Consider the following 7,489-nt stretch of genomic DNA (forward strand, 5'->3'; position numbering starts at 1 on the left):
AATTATTTTGGAGAGAGCTTGAAGTACACCCTCAACATTTCAAATTAAGCGTTATAGGCAATGGGTTGGATAAATACGAACCGACACGATCCAACACGATATTTATACAGAACAACATGATACAATATTATCTCACTTAGGTCTTGGATTGACACGATACAAGCACGAGACGACACGATTATGAGTTTATACAATCGTAACATGATTACGAGTCGAAACAAACACAACACAAATATAGACACGACACGAGCACGAATATACACACGAAACGACATAAACAAAATTAGTCACCTAAGTTACTCACATTAACATTCTCTAAATCTATTATATTTTTATTCAATTAATAAATTATTTAATTTCATAAATGTAATATTTATAATTAAAATTAAACATATTAAAATAAAATATTAAAATCATTAATTTAAAAAATATAAATAAAAAAATAAATAAAAAAATAAATTATATGAATAGAAATGTGAGTCTATTAATAATTCTTTTCAATATTACTTTTATTAATTACTTATTAATTTTTTATTTTTTTAATTATTTATAATTTTAATAATATATATTTATAATTTTTACCCACACTTTTCACTTTCTTTCCCATTTTCTTATTCAAACTATCCACATTTACATTAATATTATCAAATTATTACATTTTGCCCAGTAATTAATCACATATTTAATTTTTTATAATCAGATATTTTTAAAAATTTTAAATCACTTCAAAATTTTACAAGTTAATAAAAAATTTTACTTAACAAAAAAATTATAAAATAAAAATATTAAATTAATTTTATTAATTAAATAAAAATCTAATTTATAAAATTAATATTAATTCAAAAAATGCAATAATAGTGAATAGTTATAGAAATATATTTTAACATAACAAATCTCAAACTACTTTTAAATATATTAAATAAAAAATTAATAATATATCAATTCTAATAATTTTTTCCTTAATTAATATTTGTATATCACTAAATTATTTTTAAAAAATCATAAATCACTCTAAAATTTAAAAAGTTAATAAAACATTTAAAAAAACTTTATTTTATCATAAAAGGTTTACACTATTTTTAATTATATATAATAATAAATATCATATACCTAATTAAATAATTAAATATAAATTCTTATCTAATATTTTAAAAATTATAAAATTGCACATATATCTATCGTATTTAACCAACTTAATATATATATATATATATATATATATATATTTAAATAAATTAAGAACTTTATAATAACAAATTTAACTAATTTTATTTGGATCATTCTAAAATAAATTTTAAATATTTGACATTCAAATTTATTTATGAAACTACAGGTTAAAATTTATATTTACACATTTTACATACTAAATAACTTTTAAAATAAATTTAATATATTTAATTTATTAAATTAATTTAAATTTTCTAAACTAAAATAAATTAATAATCATATTTTATAATTTTTACTAATAATATAATTTAATATATATAAATAAATAATTAACATGAATGTGTCAAGACACGATTGTATTGACACAATGACAAAATCTAGTCGGAATAACACGAAATACGAAATTAAAGACGAGTTAGCACGACACGAATAACACGACACGAATAACACGACACGAAAGAGTCCGTGAATCATAATATTTTGAGTGGGTCAAGACATGATACGACACAGATAAGATTGAGACATGACACAACACGACACGATTAAGAGTCTAACACGACTTGCATGAGTCGAATACGAACGTTTATGCACGATGTCCATCTCTACCCAATATCATCACATGAATTAAAGGTTTGAAGATTTCGGCGAACTGATTTTTTTGAAAACATGTTCCGACGATCCAAGCCTCGATCCAAGCCTTGGGATAGATTCCAGCACACCCTGGGAGTGTTCTCTAGTTGTTGGTATGCTTCCATATTATTTGTATCATGATCCGTGATCAAAAGTTTTCAAGTTTCCTTTTTTTGATTGGATTTAATCTATTCCCTAAACACACTTTTATGGCCTCTCGAGCTTCAACGTCTAGGAATCATCGTTTTGGACACCCATGTGCTGCCATCATATCTTATGTTATTTTTCATTTTTAGTTATCTATGTTAGGAAACAAGATATTAATGTTTGTGAAGCATGTCAAATTGGAAAAGCTCACAGATTACCTTTTCATGGCGGCAACACCTTCTTTGAATTTTACAAATTCAAGCGGGTTTGTCGGAGACAACCATCCACTCCTCATCATTTGTGTTGTGGTGGGGTGTTTTTCTCCCTCTCCTTTTTGCTTATTTCTCCCTTCAAATCTATAATTCTTATTTACACAACACTGAAATTCTCCCTCCACAGTCTGATAGACTCGATGATGATCCCATCATCGAGTCATTTGCAATTGTTATGTTTTCTCAAAAGAGTCAACTAGAAGACTCTCCCGGTCATCATGAGTCTAAAGCTAGGTAATGCATGGGTTAGATAGATACAAACCGACACGATTCAACACGATACTTGTACAAAACGACATGATGCAATATTATCTCACTCGGGTCTTGGGTTGACACAATACAAGAACGAGACGATACGATCACGACACAATTATGAGTTTATACAATCATAACATTCTTGTGTCGGCACACACACTACACGAGTATAGACACGACACGAGCACGAGCACGAGTATACACACGACACGACATAAACACAATTAGTCACCAAATCTACTCACATTAACATTCTCTAAATCTATTACATTTTTATTCAATTAATAAATTATTTAATTTTATAAATGTAATATTTATAATTAAATTAAACATACTAAAATAAAATATTAAAAATATTAATTTAAATAATATAAAATATAATATAAATAAATAAATTATATGAATAGAAATGTAAGTCTATTAATATTTCTATTTGATATTACTTTTATTAATTACTTATTAATTTTTTGATTTTTTAATTATTTATAATTTTTATTATTGTTAATACATTAATAATAAATATATGATAATAATTTTAATTTTAATAATATAATAATATATATTTATAATTTCTACCCACCTTTTCCATTTTCTTTCTCACTTTCTTTCTCACTTTCTTTCCCACTTTCTTACTCAAACTACCCATATTTACATTAATATTATCAAATTATTATGTCTCTCCCAGTAATTGATCACATATTATTTAAAAATCTTAAATCACTCCAAAATTTTATAAATTAATAAGAAACTTTAGTTAACAAAAAAAATTATAAAATAAAAATATTAAATTAATTTTATTAATTAAATAAAAATCTAATTTATAAAATTAATATTAATTAAAAAAATGCAATAGTGATAGTTATAGAAATATATTTTAACATAAAAAACTTCAAACTACTTTTAATTAAATTAAATAAAAAAATTAATAATATATCAATTCTAATAATTTTTTCCTAAAAATGTATTAACTACTTGCTTGCACTAATAATTAATTAATATTTGTATATCACTAAATCATCTAAAAAAATCTTAAATCACTCTAAAATTTTAAAAGTTAATAAAATATTTAAAAAAAACTTTATTTTATCATAAAAAGTGTACACTACTTTTAATTATATATAATAATAAATATCATATACCTAATTAAATAATTAAGTATAAATTCTTATCTAATATTTTAAAAATTATAAAATTTCACATTTATCGTATTTAACTAACTTAATATATATATATTATAAAATAAATTAATAACTTTATAACAACAAATTTAACTAATTGATATTCAAATTATTATTTATGAAACTACATGTTAAATTTTATATTTACACATTTTACCTACTAAATAACTTTTTAAATAAATTTAATATATTTAACTTATTAAATTAATTCAAAATTTTTAAAATAAAATAAATTAATAATCATATTTTATAAATTTTACTAACAATATAATTTAATATATATATAAATAAATAATTAACATGAGAGTGTCAAGACACGATTGTACTAACACGATGACAAAATCTAGTCGGAATAACACAAAATACGAAATTAAATGCGAGTTAACACGACACGAATAACATGATCCGTGAATCATAATATTTTGAGTGGGTCAAGACACGATATGACACAGATAAGATTGAGACACGACACAATACGACACGATTAAGAGTCTAACACGAATTGCCCGAGTCGAATACGAATGTTTATGTACGATGCCCAACTCTAATCATTACTAATAAAATTCAGAAATTAGCCTGAAAATTAGGAGTTGATAAGACTCACAATTAATTGATTTATTGGATATAATTAGTTTGTCGTGACTAAAATAGATTTTGAATTGAAAAGTATAAACAAAACATAGTTAAGTTTTAGATGAATATTGGCATTAGTAAAATAGCTTACATCGCCTACAATTTTGCATCAGATAAATGAACAGAATATCGAAAACCGTTAAAGAAAAAGAGGAGCGGAACCCCAATCATCATAATATATTAACTCTAATGGAGACTTACAACGAGATTGAGAAACAAGAAAATGAATTTTTCATGTTTTTTCATACTGACAAAATTCACAAAAATTTAATTTGTTGTTGTCAATAATAGGTAAATAAAAAGAAGACATAATAAAAGTTGATGTTGAGATGAAAGGTGTCTAAGACAATGATGTCAATTTCCAATAAAAGCTAGATGAGTGGGTAGAGGGTTGACAATTGAGTTTAGGCAATATAACTCATTTTAAGTGTGTCGCGAAGGAGTTCCCTCTTCGTGACATGATCTTTGACAATGTATTTGGATGGAATTCAAAAAAGATATTATTATCGGCAGAAAATTTGGAAACACTTAAAAAAAATTTGGTGATTAATGAGACATGTAATATATTATGTAGATGAAGATTTTTATTAGAACATGGAATGAATGATTGTCCAATATTAGAAATAGAAAGAGGGTTACCGTCGTCCGTTTTAATAGTTTTTGTACCATGATAGTGAGTTGAGATACTAAAGGATTTCAACAACAATAAGACTTTGATTCTCTTGAAACACTCAGTCCAGTCATAAAATATACTACCATCTGAACCATCATCTCACTTGCAGTCACTCGTCAATGGAATATTCATCAACTCGATGTTAGCAATGCCTTTCTACATAGAACTCTATACGAGGAAGTTTTTATGTCTCAACCCCCTAGGTTCACTCATCTTGAGTATCTTAATCATGTGTGAAAATTTCACAAAGCATTCTATGGACTCAAGCAAGCTCCCCATGAATGTAGACTACCTTAAAATCCATTTTTCTTTCCATTAGTTTTCAAGAATCCAAAAACGATTATTCTTTATTCATGTATCACTCTCCACAAATTACATCGTTATTTCTTGTATACGTGGATGATATTATATTCACTAATAATAATTCTTCATCTCACATCTCCTCAATCATATCTCAATCAACCACATTTCCCCCTAACATATTTAGGTCCACTACACTATTTTCTCGGGATTGAAGTTCATCGATCTACCTCCGAAATTTTTTTCTCTTAATCAAAATATATCCATGACATTCTTATCTGAGCCAATATGGGTGACTTAAAAACTCTTAATACTTCAATCTCTTTTGGGTCATCTTTATCTCAACATGATGGTGACACTCTTCCTAAGTCATTTTTGTATTGTAGCATTGTTGGTGCTCTATAATATTTGACGCATACTCGACATGAACTAGCATTTGTTGTCAATCGTGTTTGTCAATTCATCAGTGTCTTACCACCACTCATTGGTCTGCAGTAAAAAGAATACTCTGTTATTTTTGCCATGCTCCTCATCATTGACTTCTCATTCGTCCATCATCTTCTCTCGATTTATCTGCCTTTTTTAACTCTGATTGGGATGGTTGTCCGGATGATCATCGCTCCACAATAGTTACTACATATTTCCTGGCAACAATCTTATCTCTTGGAATTCAAAGAAATAACATGTCGTTGCTTGGTCTAGTACTGAGTCTGAGTATCGAACTCTAGCTCATGCCACTACTAAACTTATCTTGCTCTAATCTTTATTACGTGAACTTTGCATCTCCCCACCTCAACCTCCCACTCTATGGTGTGACAACATTGGTGTTGCATTCTCTTGGCCAATCCAAATTTTCATGCTCGTACGAAACATATAAAGATTGATTTTCACTTCGTTCGTGAACGTGTTGCTCAGAAATCTCTTTTCATCCGATACATACCTACTAATGATCAAATTATCAACATCCTCACCAAAGGACTTATATTAAACCGATTTGCTTTATTACGTAACAAACTCACAATGTGTGCCTCCCCGTTTCGTTTGAGGGAATGTATTAAAGAATCTATATTTAAAAACAAAGATAAACACACTTAAGTCTCTTAGTTTTCATCTTCTAGCTATTAAGTGTATTTAAAGTATTTGTATATTTTAAGTCTTTAGTTTCCATTTTTTTTTTGTATAAGTTCATACTCTTGTAATTATATTCATACACTGAAAATACCTTCTTAATCAACAACAAGTTCTTTGCTACTTATCTTTTCTGAATGATTTAAAGAGAACATATGTCCATAAGTTGTTGATTATGATTTTAAATGCTTTTCAAATGGCTTTGATTTCCACATGTGCCACCGGGAGAGCTGTCATTTTGGATGATCGGATCGAAACTGATTTATCTAAATGACTGCAAATGATGAAGCTCATGTTAGTCGGTTTCGTTAATTAGTTGAAGTCGACATAGATGTTGGCCTTAATTATACAATCTGGTGTTCAATCCCACCTTCTAAACTGAATTGTTATACCGATTTAGACCTTATTCATGTTCTTTCATGCACTTAAAAGTTCCAATTTAGAAGTATTAGAGTGATAAAGTATAGTAGAGATTCAATTTATTACTAAATAGTTTCTTGTATTTAAGTTTCCAAATAAACCAACACAAGTTTGAAAAAAATATAATCATGGTGGAGTAAGGTGGTTTGATTCAAGGATGACTAGGAGTCAAAGTATCTAGAAATATTATTACGATATATTTGGGCACAAAGAAAAGGCGATTAACTCTCTAATAGAGTTAGTAAAATCAGGAATTAAGATTTTTTTGGCTTACAACAATTTTCATTTGTGATAATAACATTCAAAAAAACAAGTTTTACATATATAAATTTTTAATCTTTGGGAATTGGGACAATCTTTTAAGTCTTGGATTAATTTTCAGAATTTAATATTAGTGCTTGTTTGATATATTAGGTTTTTTTGATTCATTTTTAAATCTTATCTAATTTTTTAAGAATTCTCTCAATATCACTTTTATAACCCCGAAAAACCTTTGTTTCGGAAAAACTCGAAGTTCGAGAAATTTTAACATCAATTTGCGTGTCAGAAATCTTTTTAAAATAAAACATTATTTTAAAAGATTTGAAATATATTATGATAATTTGAAATTAATTATAGAAATAATTAATTTGGGTTCAAGTTTATATAATCTTTTATATTTGAAATAATCAAATTAAAATTTGATT

The sequence above is a fragment of the Impatiens glandulifera genome, chromosome 2, assembly GCF_907164915.1.
Source record: "Impatiens glandulifera chromosome 2, dImpGla2.1, whole genome shotgun sequence".
Taxonomy (NCBI): domain Eukaryota; kingdom Viridiplantae; phylum Streptophyta; class Magnoliopsida; order Ericales; family Balsaminaceae; genus Impatiens; species Impatiens glandulifera.